General features: G+C 32.0%; 1 long non-coding RNA gene across 1 annotated transcript in view; it reads left to right on the forward strand.

The window, feature by feature from the left end:
• The first annotated feature begins 17,804 nt into the window (after nt 1-17,804).
• The window catches only part of LOC118180829 (uncharacterized), a 49,284-nt gene continuing 45,878 nt past the window's right edge, over nt 17,805-21,210 (forward strand). The window contains exon 1 of the long non-coding RNA XR_004756752.2: nt 17,805-17,972. This is a non-coding gene — a long non-coding RNA (uncharacterized LOC118180829). The remainder of the gene's footprint in view (nt 17,973-21,210) is intronic.

Consider the following 21,210-nt stretch of genomic DNA (forward strand, 5'->3'; position numbering starts at 1 on the left):
GCTTAGCTCTGCGCGAACAAGCTACCTCTAATTAACTTTCCGCAATTTCAGAATCTTCCTCCTAGACCAGTACTTTCGTGAACATTCTGGCATGTTATATAACCACTAGTATAAATACTGAGTACGCGCCATTTTTTAGTCAGAGAGTCTGGCATGCTGGTTTACTTCACAAATTATCAAATTTCCTTCTGCCTAATAGCATCATTAAACTTACCCATTCTTATCTCTACCGACGCACACGTTTCAAGTAAGATGCGGGGAAGCTGTCTCATCAAGAAAAACGATTTTCCAGGCGTCCCTCAAGGTTCAGTTTTAGGACCGAAATATTTTAATATTTTCATAAATGACATGCCTGTCCCACTACACTCAAGTATTTTTAAATATGCTGACGATACAGTTTATCTTAACCAGTTCTAGAAATCCACAAAATGCTCTTGACAAACTCCAAATGCAAGCTAATCTAATCAATAAATAATGTGAAGATTGGAAAATTAAAATTAACGCAGCTAAATGTTGTGTTGTTTTATACCGCAGATACAGGAAAAATTATCTTGTTAACTACAATATAAAAATAGATAATTCACCAGTTCCTGTAGCAAGCTCATATAAATACTTAGGAGTGTACGTCGACAAAGCTTTAAATTTCAAGGATCAGTATCCAGTATACCATCAATTCAAATCATCAATATTTCAAATCCAGTATACCATCAATAAAGCTAATGCAGCATCATATCTCTTTACTCTCTGCTTGGAAGGAAATCTAAATTAAATCTCAACATCAAGGGAAAACTTTACATCACCCTCATCAGACCAATTCTACTTTATGCAGTTCCTGCATGGACGACTGTTGGAAAAACTGAACGCCAGAAAATAAACGTCTTACAGAATAAGATTCTTCGAAGCATTACCAAAGCACCTTGGTTTGTGCGTAACGCGCAAATTCATAAGGATTTAAAGATTCTGCCGATTCACGATCAAGTACTAACTACTGCACACAACTTCTTTGAAAAAATGAAAAATTCGCAATACCCGGCTATTAAAGAACTCACAAACTATGATCCCACTGAGGAACATGTAGTAAAATAACCGCGAACTATCCATCATAATGCATTATGGTGGTAGTATACAGTATATATATTTTATTCTACTTATTTCACGTATTTTAATACTCTTCATTTAATCAAGTTTTGCTTATGTTTTGGACTATGCTCTGACAAAGCTTATGGACTTTGATTGCAACTTATATTACTTAATTAAGACACAATAACACGCCGAATAAATACTAAGAATATTCTTGTCCGACAAGAATATTCTTGTCCAGGCTTTCTTATCTTATCTAATCATTTTTTCCTATCTTGTTCATTTGCGGTTTTGCAGCTGAGGATGGTGGTTCGGTAAAACCATCGAAACTAGTCCTGTGGAAATTTTGTAAATATAACGCTGATTTTTGTTCTTTGTCTTCTGAATTATATTACTTATTTTACTTATTATTTCTATTTAACCAAGAATTTATTTAGTACTGTGTAGTGTTTTATAACAAAGACTTTGCTTACAGTGAAAAATTTTAGTTCGCGGTCTTATGACTCCTTCACTCGCTACTGGCCATCTCGCATCACGTGGTGTTTACTCTGCAACTTTAAAGAAATAGATTTTCTTGCATGATTAATTAATTGTACTGTACCCGAATTGTGTTTCTGAAGAATAAGGACATTATTACCTCTTCAAATTCGCCTTTTTGAACTTCTACAGTCTTATTTTACGTTTTATTCAGCAATTTTATGAAACTTAAGACTTATTTTGCACCGACCACTGCTAATGACATGCCATTTAATTGCATTTAAAAATTACTATTTACTGAGTTTATCTCATAATTTCGATCTCGCCTTCGGATGTGGTGTATTTTTCAATACACCTCTTATTTTGTTATGATTACTAAGGGCCTTTGGTAAAATGTTTAACTACTGGTTAGAACTCCTAGAAGTTGATGCCAGAAGAAAAGATACGATCCTAGATCCTCTTTAGTCAGACTGCTTCCTACTATCGCTGCTACACAACTCTCCGCTGCTCTGTCCATCTTTCTTCCCTTTGTTAGAATAGCTATGACGTCAAAAGCCTATTCATCTTATTTAGTTTAAAACATTATTTGATATATAATTGAAGAATTTCATCTAAAAGAAAAAAAGATCTGCCATTTGAATTGAATAAAGATATGCAATTAAAAGCAAAATCCTTCTATGTCATCATTTTGCTATATTCCACTCAGCCAAACAATGTCCGAACTCTGATGCCAAGCTTCGTCATTCCTAGGCCTATCCGCAAAATCAATATACGCTGTTACCCGGCTCGGTGTTTTTATACCTATATGTTGGTAAACTGTGCATTTTTTACCTTAAAACAGATTGGGTTATGTTGTTATGTTCCGGTTAAGGATGCCTTTAGTTAATCTGCATGCAATAATTTTAGAATTATCAACAATTTAAAACTGTAAGTGGCTCTAGGCCTAACGTGCCAGCCATTTGTTTACATTTGAAACTCGTAGTAGCAGAGTGAATTAAATTAGCTGGTACACCAATTTCAGTGTCTTTTTGGCCAGTAGGACCAAAAGTTAACTTTCAGTTTTGTGCACCGAAAATTTTGTCTTCCTGTCCGTTGGTCGAATTAATTGTTTTTGCGCAGAAACTAATTTAAATTGTAAAAACTGTTTTTAAGTGTATTTGGTGTTTCACGTTTTTAATGTATTTTACAATTTTAATCAGGGATAAATAGAAGGGCTAGCTCATTTCTTTGTTCGACTCCTCGCCGACGTGAGCCTAATGGGGGGACGTAACAGGCAATAATCTGACGTCACTGTGATGCCACCTGTCCTGATTTCCCGCGTTTAAAACAGTAGTTTCATTGAGCTGCGAGACGATTTTCTAGAGGTTACATATCCCAAATTAATTTTAATAATATATATATCTGTTTTCTAATAATGTATATATTTAAAATAATTTATATATATGTAATTTTAGTCAGTTTTTATTTTAAATTCTATATTATAAAGTATCGTTTACGTAATATGGCTTTTTGCGCTGCAGTAACGTGCCGTAGCACTTACAGAAGTATGAAAGGATGAGATATTTTATTTCATGGGACCAAAGGATCTAAATGAGAGGTTGCTTTTGACGAAAGAATGGATACGCAAATGTCAAAGAGAAGATTCTATTAATGTGAAGAGCGGAAAAATCTGCAGCGAACATTTTCTATGCAGTGTTTATGAAGATGATATGAAAAATCGCTTGTTTGGATAGCCACAAAAAGAAACTGTTGAAATGGAATGCTGTGCCGAAAGTAAATTATGATGCAATAATAAATCGAAATTGATGAGGACAATAATAAATCAAATTTTAATGATTTTGAAATAAAACTCACAAATGAAAATGTAGATCATCCTGAATGTTTAAGGATAAACAAGAATGCATTGATAATTTGAAGAACAAAATAATATCCTTAGAAAATTGTATTAAATTGTATTAAAGTATTGAAAAATAGAGAAAAGAAAAATTTTAGAATGTTTTTTCAGCGAAAAATGTTGGACGACATCTAGACAGAAATTGGTATCAGAAAATTAAAATCGCAAATAGCGAAATTTGGGGGGGGGGGAGCACAAATCGGAGAATTTGGGAAAATGTCTAAAGCCTATTTTTATAAAGACGCAGATTAATGCATTACTGAAAAAGAAGAAACAAATCAGGTGGACTAGTGAAAATATTTCACGTTGCATTGTCATAAGAGCTCTGTCATCTTAAGCTATGATTTTTGGAAAGAAAAAAAATTAAGAAAAAAGTTGGAATATCTTTACCTAGTATTATCAAATTAAAGAAATGGTGTTTATTTTATTTTTTAGTGTTTTCTACATTTTAATGTAGTCCAAGAATTCAAAGTAATGTTCTAAAGAAGGAAAGAGGCGAATATTTGTATTCTGTAGAAAAAATATGCGTTCTCAGTTTCGACGAAATGCATATAGATTGAAAACTCTGCTATGACTCTAAACTGGACTAAGTTGGTTCTTTTCAAAATGTGCAGTTTGTTGTAATCAGAGGTCTCATTTCGCGCTCTGCCTCAAATTACTGAGAAACCGCGTTTTAGATAGAGGATTTGTTTTAGAAGATATAACTGTTTTAATTTTTGATATTATTAAAGAGGTTTTAAATAGAGATTGAGAAGAAATCAAATTGTGTCACAAACTAAAACTAAATTATTTAATGGTCAAGGGAAACGAGAGACAAAAAGTCGCTCCAGAGAAAACATTATTTTCAAAAAGTACCGCAAAAGGTATACTCTACCCCACAGGAAATCAGAAAGCATCTGACTTCTATGAGTTAATCGATAATATCTTCGGTATTATGAATAGTACCAACAAGAATAACAAGTATTTAACAAACTAATTTTGTTAAGTACTTGTTAAAGTTATTCTTATTGTATCCTTTGTAACTAATTATTGATTAGATTTTGTGCTAGATTAGCATTCTAGATAAAATGTAATAGTATAAAACATCAAGTAATTGGCATAAAACTCACACTTTTGAAAAATTAAATAACTGTTTTAGGTACTCTGAATAAAGCTATTAATTAAGGTAAGAATCTTATATACATTTATTTAATTGTAATATAGATATAAGTACAAATTACAAAATTATTTAAAAAATATCTATTATATTGAATCGGAAGAGAATTATAACAGTGTAAAATTTACAATTAGGCAAAAAATCAAACGTAGGTTAGCAGAAATGTTGCCATATATGTCATATATGTTTAAACCTATGTCAATGTAAAGTTGTTTTTTGAGTAAATTTAAATAGCTGCTATTATAGTTATCTTAGAAGCAGTATAAAAATTCTCTCAGTTAGCATGCAAATAAAGAAATGATTAGAAATAAACGTGCATTAAATAAAAAAACCTGCAAATAAAAATAAAAATAAAAAAAAAAAAAAAAAAAAAAAACCACGGAACTTTATGTTAAAAGAGTAGCACATTTTATCTTTTATTTTAAAATTGAGTAAGCATTATTAAATTTTTTAATGTTTCAGTCTAAAATGAATAAAGCAGTAACATTGCCTCTTCCAAATTATAGCTATCTTTCACACACAGCTCATTTTAAACGCTGGTTCAAAAACGCTAATTTCCAAGCTGTGGATTATATTGGCGCGCTCAGCGTCATCATGGCTACGTCATCACTTATCACTTTCTGCTTCAGGGGGAAAAGCTCTATGAGCTAGCCCTTCTCTTCTAAGTCCTGATTTTAATAGTTTTTATGTATTTTTGTTTTGCCACGAAGTGAGAACTGAATTGATAGAATGAGAATTACATCTCCGTTCGCCGGACCGAACTACCAGTGTTCAGCGGCTTTTACCGCTCGGCCGCTGGTGAGCCTAATTATTACCCTTGAAAAGCAGTGTAGAGTTCAGATTAACTAAGTGCGGATATGACTTCTCTTTATTTTGTTTATATTTCACTCACTGCCAGTGGCGGCATGGGAAGTCTGCAAGTGTTTGCGTGCTAATATTTTGGCAAATCTTAGCATTTTTGTAAATAATATGCACTTATTTTATGGAAATAAATCATAAATTAATTTAATATTTACATACTTTTTATATATTCTAAATATTCTGAAATATTTAACGTCCCTCTTCCCTCATATTTATGGGTTATATGCTTTGCTTACCAAAATATATTTTTTCTTATTTTTCTTCTATTAAAATTGGTATTTTGCTTGGGGAGGGGGGCATGTTCATGTGGATTTCATCTTCGCATTTTGGAACCAGTTTTCTTCCTTCATATAGGAAGAACTGGTATAATATTAATGAATAAAAAGACAAATGGATTTTAAAATTCATGCTTTCATCGCTGTTTGGAGCTCTAGCTTTCTTAAGTGTTGTCATTCTTTCGTTTTTATCATGAGTTATTTCCACCCCACTTAAGTACCTTTCTTTGGTAATTTGGAATTAATTCAGTGTTAAAAAAATTATTTTCATTTGTAATGTTACACCGGAAAAGAAACTTCATTACGAACATTCTGAATACATTATGCTATTATTATTACTCGACTTTATCATTATTCGACTGCGTGTCGAACATTTTAAAAAAATTATTCTGAACAGTAAATTTGAACTTAATTCCTGTATCCTGATGTTTAAAAAAAAAGTAGTTTGTCTAATTTGTGTTGCTAGATTTGTGTATAACTAGATTCTCTAGCAGTCCCATTTACAAAATTTCAGCATTCTGCGCTAATCGTTTTTGAGTTATGCGAGATGCATACGTACGTATAGACGCGTCATGGGAAAAAAAAAAAAAAAAAATATTGAATGCATTTTGAATCTATTCTACAATCTGTTTTGGAAAAAAAAAAAAGTCCTTTGTTTTATTTGTACTTCCAGGTGTCTCGCAAAAAAATTGCCTAAAGAGATTTGGGAACGGTCAAAATGGATACTTCCGTTGAAATATTATACCTGAATCCTTTACTTCCATACAAGGAAGTAAAAATTGCTGTTACTATTATTAGTATTACTACTGATATGAAAAAGTCCTAAATTTTTAATTCACTGCGACCTTGTGTTCCCCGATTCTTGCCGGATAAACAGTTTTAAGTAAAATTTGTCGCTTTAACTGGGAAAAGAGCTAATGCATTTCGTGTTCGACCTTTTGATTTTTCTGAATTGCACGCTTTGATACTCATGGTACAGAAATCTGCGTCACTCGGCTAGCTGCCCATGCGAGTTTGTATCTTTATGCATGCACAATAAATCACAAATCATTTTAACTTCGAAACGTACAAGGCCACGCTTCGTTTTCCTCTCACATGAATAAATACTGACTTTTGATTGGACAGGACATATTCCGCATGAGTTCCATTTCAGGGGTTTGTACAATACTCAGTATTAATAAACTAAAATTGAAATACCTGTTGTGAAAGTTTATGGTTCACTCTTTGCAACTTCACAACACCTCAATAATCTTCCCATCAAAGGATAAAATGGGTGAAACCACGCATTTATTAATAAGTGTCTTATGAATAAACTTCAAGTTATTTTGCGTCTTGATGAAGTATTAGACCTTTATAGACCAAAGGAATTTTGTCCCTGAAGGACTATTGTTTTCGTTTTGCGATTTTGCGTTCAATGATTCATTATAAATGTCCGTTTCACTTTTCAAACTGTTGCCACCGAATGCTAGAGTCCCGCATTATATTTGAAGAAATTAAATAATGAAAAATCTGCATAAATGTATGTCTATTTCTTGCGCTGTGATAAAACAACGGTACATAGAGCCATCGAATTTTGAATGACATAATCCTCCTACAAATATGGGCATGTGAAAGACCAAATTTGAAATTTGGAATTTGTTTTATTATCGATTTCATACTTTGTAAACCTTTGACGAATTTCTGAGTAACAAACTCAACAATTTAAAAGCGAGCAATGGCAACACTCTACAGGGAAAAAAACTTTTTATCTCTAGCGCGCGGAATTGTGTATCGGAAATTCAAAGGTATGCTCATTTGAAAATTATTTTGTGACATTTCTATTGAACTGAATTTTATGTTTTAACTGCAAAAATATAATATTATACTTAAAGAAATTAAATAATGAAGAATCTGCATAAATGTATGTATGTTTTTCTCACTGTGAGTAAACAGCGGCACCTAGAAACACCAAGTTCTGAATAACTCCTGAACTGACTGAATAGTCCTCCACTAGAATATGGATCTCTACAAGCCCAAATTTGGAATTTTGTTTATTATCCATTTCATATTTTGTAAAACTTTAACGAATTTTTGATTAAAAAACTCAACGATTTCAAAGAGCGAGCAATGGCAACACTTTACAGGGGGGAAAAAATAATTAGCGTGCGAAACTGTGTATCGGAAATTATAAAAATAGGTTTTTTTAAAAAATATTTTGCGATATTGCTGTTGAATTAAAGTTTATGGTCTAAGTGCGAAGAACATGATATTTAATAAATAAAGGTAACACACAAAACATTTAAAAAAACACCCCTTTGGACGTAATTTAAAATTTGAAACCTTTCAGTTTTTTTTTTTTTTTTTTTTTGTTTGTTTGTTTTTATCACGACTGCTTGAAAAATTGAGAAATTTCAAAATCATGACTTCAGTGATTACGATATCACAACACGACATAAGTGGTTGCTTTTAATTAATTAATATGTCAAATTTAAATAATACTTGGATAACCAAATTTAATACTGTACTCTAAATCTAGATGAAAAGAGGTACGCAGTTAGGTTGAGGATGTAAGGTTCATTATTAATTTCCATTTAAATTTACAAATATGTAGCTTAGCAGAACACAGTTTGAAGACCATTGTTCTAAATGAAAAGAGGTACACTGCGAAGAAAAAAAAAGAGGGGCAGTTCTATATCTCCCGTTCTACTGGGCCGATTGCCAAAATTCAAATTGCGTTTTTTATGTCTCGAAAACGCGACTGAGGGTATATATCAGATTTATACATAGCTTTATTCTAACATAGGTATTTTGATATAAAGTCGAACTTTTTGTGAAATAACATACCATTTTTTCCCCCACATTTCGATTTTACGATTCAAATTATGTTTATAGAGAATTTTAAAAATTTATCTTGGCGTATTTATTTTACTTTGCGCCAAGAATAATTCAACTAGGCGAACTTCTTCATTTATAGCAACCTAGTTTCCTTTCCTTTTTCTTCATTGTCCACGAACGAAAAAAAAAGTCATCGTTCATACTTTCAAATAATTTCTTTTTCCGCAGTTTACATAGTTAGGTTAAAGATCTGAAGGTGATTGTTAATTTCCAATTAAATTTACAAATATGCAAATAGCCATTTGCAGGGATTAATTTGAAATAAATAAAGATACATTCAAAGCAACAGCAGCAGACTCTCCTCTAGCAACCACCTCTCTATTGTAAGTGCCTCTGAAGGCGATTAGTAGTTCTTAAAATAAAAATAAATATCGGTAATGAAACATAAACTCTTAGACGATCACCTCCACAGAGAATCAAAATCATTTGAAACCACACGTGGTCGTCTTAGAAAAAAAAATTTTTTCTACTATATCCAGATACAAAAGTGCTTCTGTAGAGGACCTCCTTCCTTTGTAGAGCGGTTTAATAGTAAATACTAAACTAAATGGATAAAAGTTTGAATTTCTTATATCTTTTGCAATAAGTAGGCCACTATACAGTTAACTCCGATTGGTGATATTATTTGGCGAGATTTTGGAGTTCATTTTTTCCGTTCCTTATTTTCTGGTGCCCTTTTTTCCGTTTCCTTTTTTCTTGGGTAACTTTTTCCCTTGCGCCTGTAAAACAACTACCCACGCTTTCAAGTGATTATAGCCATCTGAGGAGGTGGCCGTATTAGACAGGTTACGCTCGATATCGATGTTCCTTGATATTCTGAGAAATAACGTCGCTTTCACCAGCTGGTCGTCTGCGGGTACCCAGTGTTGATATTGTTCAGTATAATACATCAGAATAACTTCTTATATCCAAGTTACCACTGACTTCCAGAGTAAACATTCTCTGTAAACTCAGAATCCCAATGCATGAAACATTGCTAAAATCCTCATTCAGCACAGTCAAAGTCTTGACAGGGTCTCTTTAATAACAACAGGTCATAAATATTCATCTTCCGAAGTAACTTTATAAATTACGCTACAAATGTTAATATTCTATAGAGATTTTTGGCTAGGCTTAACGACAGTAGAATGCTCCACCAATTGAGTACAAATGTTGATAGTCATATAACAGGTGGTACAGCAACTCAGCTGGTGGTAAGTAAGTAAGTAAGGTGGTTGCGGCGGGAGATTTCACTGTATTTGTATAAAGAGTGTACGGTTTTTTTAATGAAAGCTTATTAAAAAGAAACCTTCAGAGAACAGAACACCAGAGACGAACTCCTATCCTGGTTTATACCTTCAGGAATAGACAGACTCCGGAGACCATCGAAGCGGGCGCTGGCTCCGCGGTCTTCTCTGCGCTTTATACAAAGCATAGGAGAAACTGCACTCTCAGATTAAAAGAAATATGATGACAGTTGTGCTTCCGCGCAGCAATTCGGTCGCGACAAACATATTCATATGGATGTTCCATCTGATCTCCAAACCCCCAAGGATAGCCACAATTATCTAACAATGTTGAGATACCACAGTCAAGGGGCAGACAAGACAATACCATATATCTGGCTCGGTATCATATACCGATACCGAGCCTGGATCATCCCCCACACGAATGGAGGTTCTAGTTCTGTGAAGGCTGATTTTATGCCCCTTCCTGCCTAAGTACAGATCCTAGCCAGTAGCTTCACCGGTTTACCTGCGTCGACCCCCGGGAGGGGGGAAGAATCCTTCACAGCCGAGACTTTGCTTTTATTTACAGATACTTAAAATATGACATATAAATGTACAAATATGTTTTAAATGCACACAAATGCATAACACCCCGCCATCCTCCCTTTCTCCGTTCCCTCCTGGTGGTTTCACGGTCCAGACTGTTATTATGTCATGAGTCCTTCGGGCATGAGCCGGACATATTGCACTATTGTGCGACACTCGCGGGGATATTAGCTGAGATATGTTCAATTCAAGGCCCACCACTGGCTGAGCGGTAAAATCGCTGAACACTGATAGTTCCGACCTGGGCTCAGACACTGATAGACCTCCAACGGGCTGGTATGGGCTTTTGCGTGGTTTTTCCCATTTGTAAGTGTATAAGAAAAAGCTTCCCTTAGGAAGTCCTCCAAAGCATCCCTCAGGCAGATAACCCTAGTGTGCTTTGCCATAGTCAACTAAACCGAACCAAAACCAAATGCATAAAGCTATTATAAATGCATAGAATGTGTCTAATAATTGAAATAATTGCATTGTGGAAATAGTCTTCTAAAGTGCGTTATTACAGAAATATATGATTTTCGGTAGAAGATTCTGCTGATATGTTGCATTTCGTTGTTTTACAACTAATAGTTAATCACCTCCTTGAATACACGTTGCCATTTCACAACAGCAAGATACTTTCTAAAAATGATGACTACCTAGAGAAGAGAATAAAGAACAGGCTACGGTCAAAATTACTAGAGCTAAGAATATAACCTCTAGGAATGGCGGGGAAATAAATAAATAAATAAAAAAAGGAAATAAAATAAATAAATAAATTCTGGTTTGAAGGCAAAAGAAAAAATGGCACTAAGGGGACTGGGAGAATCAGCCGGAGAGAACCATTTTGTCAAATAACAGTAATTACCATTTCCAGATAGTTTCTACTACAAATTCTATGCTAAAAAAATAGCCTGGCCCTTTTTTTCTCTCTCTCTCTCTTTTTTTTTTCACTCAATCTTGTAGTCTGGCCTTGTAAATACAGTGATCGCATATAACGTCTCAGCAAGTTGACGATAAAAACGAATCAGCGGTGAAGTGAAGTGAAGCAACGGTTTGGAACAGGATAATGGCCCTATCAAAAGTGACTTGAGGCACGATGGAAATAAAATTGCAAAATAAAACAATACTAAAAATTGAAGAATAAACCAAAAAAAAAAAAAAAATAAATAAAAATAAAAATAAAAATAAAAAAACGTACCGCACGCAAACAGGTTTCTTTTTATGAGCTCCTGCTTCGCGATTGGTCTATCTTTGTTGCTATGGGAGCAACTTCACTTAAGCTTACTAACAGATAAATATCGAGTACTTATTTGTTTGCACAAGATACGTTAGTTATCTTTTTTCAGTTGTGAAAAGAAGCAGTTCACTCTGGTTTTGTGCGCGATATGGGGGGTTGATTAAACTTGAGAACAACATATGGATTTTTTAATAGTTGCAACGCACATGGATTAAGCATGTGTGTATTCACAAGATAAAAACGCTTTGTGATATTCCTGCTTAAAAGTTATTATTATTATTATTATTATTATTATTAGCCCTAACGGCGTTTCGCTTTGGCATTTTGCGTTGATTCACTGTAAACGGCGAATCACTTTTTAAACTGTTGCCACCAAATATTATAGCCCTGTATTATATTTAAAGAAATTAAATAATGAATCTGCTTAAATGTATGTGTTTCTCGCATTGTGATAAAACGACGGTACTTGGAGCCATCGAATTTTGAATAACGCACGTTTCCACCCGAATATGGGCATCTGGAAGCCCAAATTTGGAATTTTTTTATCTATTCCATATTTTATAAAACTTTAACGAATTTTTGATTAACAAAGTAAGCGATTTCAAAGCGAGCAAGGGCAAAACTGTACGAAAGGGAAAAAAAAAAAAAAAAAAAAAATTCATCTCCAGCTCGCGAGACTGTATCAGAAATTCTAAAGGGTAGGGTACGAACTGCGCGCAATGTGATCGAAGATTCCTCACCTCTTATCTAATCCACGAACTGCGCGACGTTTTCCTGTCCCCTCTTTCTAAGAACGTGAATTCTCAAGAAGATGGTGCTACAAAAAGTCATTTATCGCCATTAATGGGACATTTTATTGAGACTACAAGCCTCTGTTTTCGTTTATCAATATTGTAAAAATTCTGCATACAAAACAAATACTGATTTAAAATCTGGCGTGTGCTAAAGTAAAAATGAATTTCTTTTACACTCATTTTAAAGTTTTATGATGCTTAAAAGAATAATGAGCCAGATCTTTTTTATTGTCTGTAAGAATTAAAAACTTTCCAAGTTGTAGATTTTAGCTGCTGATATATATATATCAGTTTCGAATAATAAAATTCATGATGAAATAATGAATAATAAAATTTATGACACACATAAAACAGATACATAATCAATCTTTAATCTTTTAAATAGCGGATTTGTACGGCAACTTAAATAAGTTTTTTTCTTGTCTAGATAAATATTAAAAAATTATCTTAGATAGCAGAATGGTTCTAACTTTCAAATTTACCATTTTAGGTAAACAGTTCTAATTTAATTAAAAAAATTCTCTTAATTAAATCTAAAAATTAAATTTCTTAAGTGGTTCTAAATTCACACTAATATTATTGCAATACATGCCGCATTAAATGCGAGAGCTAACAAAGAAAATAAAAGGTATTGGTAAACGTTTTTCTAAGCTTTCCATTTAGAAAAAAATGACTAAAAATGGAATTCAATGACTAAAAATGGAAAGCTTAAGCTTTCCATTTTTAGTCATTGAAGTTATTTTAAGTTTATTTAACTTTCTTACAAATTCCATATTTTAATACTAGAAACGTTTAAATATTTATTCTATTCTACAGTTTCTCTACCTGATGTACTTTGGCATACATTTAATTTCTAATACGCATTTAATTAATAAATTGATAATTCTGAGCATCTGCAGAATTTTCATAATTAACAAAAAAAAGAAAAAAAGAGGGAAAAAAAAAACCGAACTCCCTTATATAAAATTCCCTTTTAATATTTTATACAGTAAATAAGTACAAAAAAAGAAAGAGCTGGGGGATCACTGGGACTAGAAACTCGGGTCGAACTACCAATGTTTAGTGACTTTTCCACAAGACCTTTTGAAATTAGGCTGAACAATATATCAAAGAAAATAGAAGATACAGCACACGTAAGAACAAAAGGGACTGAATTAGAGATTTACATGTTTGGTGAATGAGTTAAAATAAGTTTACCCTTAATATTTTGGGATTTTCAGTTCCCTTTTAATACATTCCTTTTCCACATATTGTTGCACTGTATTCTAGTTTTCATATATGTAGAATTTATATATTTTTTTATTATATATTTATTTTGTATTTATGCCAATTTATATTTAAATGATAATTTTTACAAATTCTTGCATCATAACTCTAGTTAACAGAAGATGTTTCTAACACCTTGGCAAAGCTTAATCCTCAGCATGCAGCTTATTTTCTAACCTAGTTTCAGGCTGAATTATTTATAAAATTAATTATTTGAAATTATTTGTTAACAAAGATGGTCGCTAAATCACACTAATAATATTTCTAACTGTTTTAATTTATAATGCAACGAGTTCATGTGATTTATAATATAATTCATTTATAATTTTTCAGCAGTATTGAAATTAATAGCAGATACTGATAATGTTATACATTTAGATTACAATGATTTAGATTGCCATTGCCTTCTTCACTGATGCTTTTATGCTACATTCCTAAAATTTCATAATGGCATACAGGTAAGTTTAGCTCATTCACCAAACATGTAAATCTCTAATTCAGTCCCTTTTGTTCTTACGTGTGCTGTATCTTCTATTTTCTTTGATATATTGTTCAGCCTAATTTCAAAAGGTCTTGTGGAAAAGTCACTAAACAATGGTAGTTCGACCCGAGTTTCTAGTCCCAGTGATCCCCCAGCTCTTTCTTTTTTTGTACTTATTTACTGTATAAAAATGTAGCGTAAAAATTTCAGTTCATGAAGTAAAAATACTTTTTTAATTTAATCTTTAAAAGTATTGCAGAAAGTTTTACCTTTACCTTAGCATATCGTTTTACAAATCCCTCTAATAAGAAAAAATAAGGAAAGAAATTAACTCAGTTTCGGTGATTGATACCTCGGTGCAAATTATATGTAACATTTTTCCCAAAGCATAGAGTTTATATGGATATCAATAAATTAAGGATTATTTCTCCATCTAATTTTCTTAACATGTTTATTCCAGAATTTTCTTTTCACGCTGTAGCGCTTAACTTTATCAGTTTTCTATAATCATTCAATTTCTCTAGCCATGGCAACTTTGCATACCTTCTGACATGTAGTTATATTTTTAACCACTGTATTTTAATTCCTGTTGACTATCAGTATATTATTCACTTGTTTCATAAATGCAAATATTTATTTTATACGCAAATCTACGTAAAATAGCAATAAAACTTCAGTTATGCGGAGCTCATGATCGATTGCTTGTTTTAGATTGAATGAAATTAAGCTTAATGTTACTGTTAATTAGCTTGCTATTAATTTAATTATACATTTCTAATTAATTAAATGTTCAGATATTTCTAAGTATATTATTCATACTTTTGCATCTCAATTTTAATTTTTAGTTAAGGGGACTCGTACACCTTAAAACCCATAAGATGTTCGAATAGGTGACTGTTGCAAGAATTGCGATAACTTATTTGTTTTAAAAGCAATTACTACCAACCTTTTACAGCTGACTACATAATATAGCTGCTTTCTGAAATAGTAATCAGAAATTTTGTATTGCCACAAATATTTTCATAATTTAATCCGCTTTGTGACAACATTTTTCGTCATATTTCCAACTTGCGCGCACAGTTTAAAACATTCTGTTTCATAATTTAATTCCATATTTAATATATAGCTTTTATAACATTTGGAAACTACTATGAACCTAAAATTCTAAAAATTTCATGTTAAATTTTTATTTTATTTCGAGTTGAGTTTATAAAATGTATTTTATTAACAAAATTTGTAATGTTTTCATCCATAAAATTTTTTAGTATTAAAATATTCATCAGATTGTTGGTTCAGTTAGAAAATAGTGCCCATATAAAGAATTCCATCAAATTTTAAGTATGTACCATGAGCCATTTTTAAAATATCATGCGCGCAAGGTGGAAACATGGCGAAATATTTTGTCACAAAGAGGATTAAATTACAAAAATATTTGTGACAACACAAACTTTCTGGTTACTATTTCAGAAAGCAGCTATATTATATAGTCAGCTGTAAAAAGTTGGAAGTAATTGCTTTTAAAATAAATAAAATATCTCAATTCTTGCAACAGTCACATATTCGAAGATCATAAAAGGTTTAAGGTGTATGAGTCCCCTTAAAAAAATAAACTTTTATTTATTGAGAGTCCTGATTGATTATATTAATTTGCAGTACTGTTTATCTAATTCTTTTCTTCTAGATAAATTTTAGAAAAAACTTCTTAGCATAATAATTTAAATTTATTTACATTTATAAGTCAGTGTTCCAAACGCATAGTAATGTTGTTATAATAGATTTCATGCTAAGCTTTTTTTAATTTAACTATTAATTTCTGCAAACATTTACATGATTAATTAACAAAAATAGTTTTAGCACACTTTGATATGGAATAATCTTTTGCACGCCAGTGAACTCTATCAAATTTTCCAGTCTAGTTCAGACATCTTGACTATTTTTGATGTAATTTATAAAAAAATATAATTGGTATGCTTTATAATTATTTAATTTATGATATTATTATAATAAATGAAAGATATTTGTAATGCTAATATGTATGTTTACCAATACTTTTTATTTTCTTTGTTAGCTCTCGCATTTATTACTATTATTCAAGTAATTAGCCTGCGAATTTTTGTTAACTTTAAAAGGCTGTATCACTTTTCGAATCGTTGCCACCAAATACTATCGCCCTGTATTATATTTGAAAAATTAAATAATGAAAAATCTGCATAAATGTATATATGCTTCTCGCACTGTGGTAAAACAACCATACCTAGAGCCACCCAATTTTGAATGACGTAATCCTACTGCGAATACGGGCAGCCCAAATTTGGAATTTGTTTATTATCGATTTCATATTTTGTAAAACTTTAACGAATTTTTGATTAACAAACTCAACGATTTAAAAGCGAGCTATGGCAACACTCTACGGGTGTGTGTGTGGGGGGGGGGAACCTTTTTATCTTCAGAGCTATGTATCGGAAATTCTAAAGATAGGCTCATTTTAAAATTAATTTGCGACATTGCTGTTGAACTGAATTTTATGGTTTAAGTGCGAAGAATATGATATTTACTAAATAAAAGTAACAGACAAAATTTTAAAAAAACGCCCTTTTGGTTCGTAATATAAAATCTGAAAGCTTTCTTTCTTTTTTTAGTCCAAAGGGACTTGAATCCCGAAGGACTATTAGTTTCGTTTTGGCATTTTGCGTCGGACGGATAAATGTCGGTTCACTTTTCAAACTGTTGCCACAAAATGTTAGAGTCCTGCATTATATTTGAAGAAATTAAATAATGAAAAATCTGCATAAATGTATGTATATTTCTCGTATTGTGATAAAACAACGGTACATAGAGTCATCGAATTTTGAATAACGTAATCCTCCAACGAATATGAGCATGTGGAAGACCAAATTTGAAATTTGAAATTTGTTTTATGATCGATTTCCTATTTTTTAAAACTTTGACGAATTTTTGATTAACAAACTCAAGGATTTCAAAGCGAGCAATGGCAACGTTGTGCAGAAAAAACATTTTTATCTCCAGCGCGTGAGTCTCTGTATCGGAAATTCTAAAGATATGCTCGTTTTAAAACTATTTTGCGATATTGCTGTTGCACTGGATCTTATGGTTTAAGTGCGAGGAACATGATATTTAATAAAGAAAGGTAACACACAAAATGTTAAAAAACGCCCCTTTGGACGTAATTTAAAATCTGAAACATTTCAGTTTTTTTTTTTTTTTTTTTATTGCGTCTTGTCAGCTACTTTCAGATCATGTAGTTGGCACTCGTCCAATTTTGAGTTTGAGACCACTGCCTTACTTCACAAATTCGCCGCCGAGTGTAGCCACTACTCTGTACTTTTCAAAATAATGCAAATGTTCTGAAACATACGGACTTTGGGCGTTACTGCATTACGTCACACAACTCAAATCCATAAATGCATTGATTTAAATGTTGAAGATTACAGCGTGTCTAGACTTAGCTCTTTCAATGCAGTCTAAGCAATATGAAAGTGAAAACCCTTTATGTTTTAAACGCAAATAGTATATCGCAAAGAAGAATTAACAGACGCTGCGCCATTTTATTTGTTTACTTTTTTTTTTTTTTTTTTTGCTGCTCTCTAGTAAAGAAAGCGTTGTTAGTCGATGCCAGATTTGAAAGGGCTATATTAGCGAATTTCACTCCGAGTTGCAGGAAGGATCAGAATAAACGTTTCGGTGCAAAGATAAGAGCAGAAGTTTTAGACAAACATCCTTGCAGATGTGTTGCACGTTACCTAATCTCCGATATGTAAGATAGGTACGCTTTCCATCTGTTTTCTATGCTCGTTAATCTTTTTCGCAACGTTCTTTTTGTTTTTTCTTTTCTTTTCTTGCTTTTCTTTTTAAAAAAAATACGCGTCCTCTTTTTATGCAGTTAGTCACCTGATCGCTTATTTGCGTGTCATGTTATGCGCATATTGAAACTGAATATCGTGAACTGAGGGTAACGCTTTTCAACCATCAGTGTGAATTCTTTTACTACTTTCAAAAGAATTCTGTTGCAAGAAGTAGAGAGAAACGTGAACTGTTTTTTGCCTTTCAATTTATTTTCGTAAACGAATTCTTTATCACATGATGTTGAACACATAGTCAAATGCGCGATACCATCTAGGTATAACTAATAGTTGTAAATTGTGGAGCCATTTTAACGAATGGTACAAAGAAAAATATCTTCAATCTTTTAACACTGAGTTCCATGTCCCATTATGCGGTAGAATTCGTGCCGAAAAATTTTCAGGTTGAAATGTTTTTTTGTGCAACGTGTTGCCAGCTCTATTGAATGTAATATTTACACGGTTCTTGAACTAGTTATTCTCTTTAGGAAAAAATAATCCACTTCTATACAAAACAACTTTAATTCGTAGGAACATAAATTGAAAATAAAATTATCTAATAATTACAAACTATTGGCGGAGTGTATTTTCATATATCGCTGTTCATGAATCTTTTCCATTACTTTAAAGTAGGGGTCTTCAACCTTTCACGCCCGAGTGCCACATCAATGAATTCACAAAGATCCGCGGGACACATGTCTGTCAAAAATAATTGTGTAGTCAGAAAATTTATATAAAAAAGGGAGGTTTGTTTTGCAAGACTACAGTTGATTCTAAGCGAAGAGATAGTGTTACAGATTTGTATATATATAGTACTTTAGCATTATATGAAAACAATTCTACACTGAGATTATTCATAAAGAACTTCTCAACGCAACTACTTATCAATCAGCCAACCTTACAGAAACATCTATAATAAACAGGATTAAAACTTTTCATAAGAAACTCAATATTACTTTCAATGCAAACTACAACAGATTTACTAATCTTTATGCGATTCCCAAATTCCATAAAACACCATTAAAATTTAGATTTATAGCTAATGGAACTAATAATTACAAGAAAAATGTAGACTATTATTTTTCAATTCAACTTAATAAAATCTGTAAATTTATTTTCAATGATTGTAACACTAATCATAACTATTGCTGGATCATTCATAATAACACTCCTGTCATTAATGCCATTCAAACCATTAACATCCAAAACATTAACTGCTATGATTTTGAAAACTTATATACCTCACTTCCTCTAGAAGAAATCTATACCAGTCTACTTGATGTACCTAAACTTTTCCCTAATATACTCAATATCATGACTCTTGACAAATGGAAAACCTACCTAAAATGCACACTTTTTCATAACTACATCAAGTTTCAAAATCAACTTTTTAAACAAGTCAGAGGATTGCCAATGGGCTTACATTCCAGCACCTTGATCTGTAATATCTTTTTATTTGTCAAAGAATTTAACTTCCAAAAAAATCTACAACCACAAGAGTTAAATTAACTACAAACACACCTACAGATATATTGATGACCTTATTACAATTAATAATTTTGGTAAAATTGAACACTCCGAGATTTATCCGAATTGTCTTACACTTAATAAAACTAATAATTCACAAAATAGCATAGACTTTCTAGATCTTCAAATCATTAACTACAAAAAAATTTTACTTTTTGACAAAACAAGAAACTTCAATTTCAATACTAACAAATTAATAAATTGGAACTCCAACATATCCAAAAAAGTAATTAACAATACTATAATTAATCAAATACAACGAATTAAAACTATATGCAGAGATACAATAGATTTACAACGCGAAATTTTGATCCTTATCAAAATTCTCAAAAATAATCTAATTCCCATTCAATTTATCAACCATTGCCTTAAAAGAGCAGGCGTTAAATACTCACTCTAAATCATTTAACTGATAGGGATATGATAATTTGTTCCTAAACCTGAAAAGGCGGTATAAGTTGGATGACTGTCAGTTGGAAGATTTGTATATAGTGTAATTACTCAATTGTATATATTCTAAAAAGCTAATTGTCTTCAGACATATACTGTTACTATACTGTTACTAAAAAAATGGGCCTATTTCATGCCTTTAGTCTGTCTATCAGCTCTTGGACAGTGAAAATTCCTTTTTCCTTTCTTAAATTCTTAATCATTGCGACACGACAATTAGCCAGAAATTAATTAATTTCCATTCACTAGTATTTTCAAAACAATCTTAACAGACAGTCTCTCTCAGATAAGAACTCCACAAAATACATCCCTCAAGAATTCCAAGTCCCACCCACTACCATAAATTACTTCACCCAGGTCTTACCGACTGATATTATTCAAAGCCCCTACTGCCGCTAAGAATTTTCGGACACCCTACACTTCTGAGTCAGACACGAAGAGAACACTTTGCCAACTCCCCACTAGAAAGAATGTAAGTTACTTAATACCATTTCTGGCCTTTATATCTTCATGTACATTCACTGATCTTATTTATATTATTTTCTATATTATTTTTATATTATTTTTATATTGTCTTTGATTTTTTACAAAGTTTGCATTATTTATCTTATTTTGTAATCTTCTATGTTTATTTCAACTTTACTTTGAATTCGATTTCATAATAACAATTTCCAATGCTTAATTTCTACAAATAATATAGTACTCAAATGCATAAACATGAAAGTGTCGGGGACGGTTACTCGAGTTAAATAGCATTTCTCGACAGTAATTGATTTTTACTCCAAATTGAATTGACTAAAATGCTTCATAAGAATAAGTTCTTTGAGTATCAGCATTGGTTCATAATTCCTTCTATTCGCGGAAATATTTGGCCTGACTAGAATTGCCGGTTTGGCTTTAATTTATAACTCGAGTAAAGACGAAACACTTTCGTATTTACGTATTTTTATCAATTATTGTTCATTGAACGGGAGTTGGTTTGTTCCCCTTGAAAAGTCAACTAATTTCCGATCAATGACAATGATTACATGTTTTAATTTTTCCTTTTACAATTGAAATTTTATTCTTCGTGATGATTTAACTCCAGTCCCCGTTAAAACATTATTAACATTTTACTTTCAAATTACTTCAAAACATCTTTCAAAATATAACTTACCAGTATGGATTCACACTTTTAAAATAATT

Source organism: Stegodyphus dumicola, chromosome 12 (assembly GCF_044657685.1).
Source record: "Stegodyphus dumicola isolate Sdum_Otavi_A_Nest chromosome 12, ASM4465768v1".
Taxonomy (NCBI): domain Eukaryota; kingdom Metazoa; phylum Arthropoda; class Arachnida; order Araneae; family Eresidae; genus Stegodyphus; species Stegodyphus dumicola.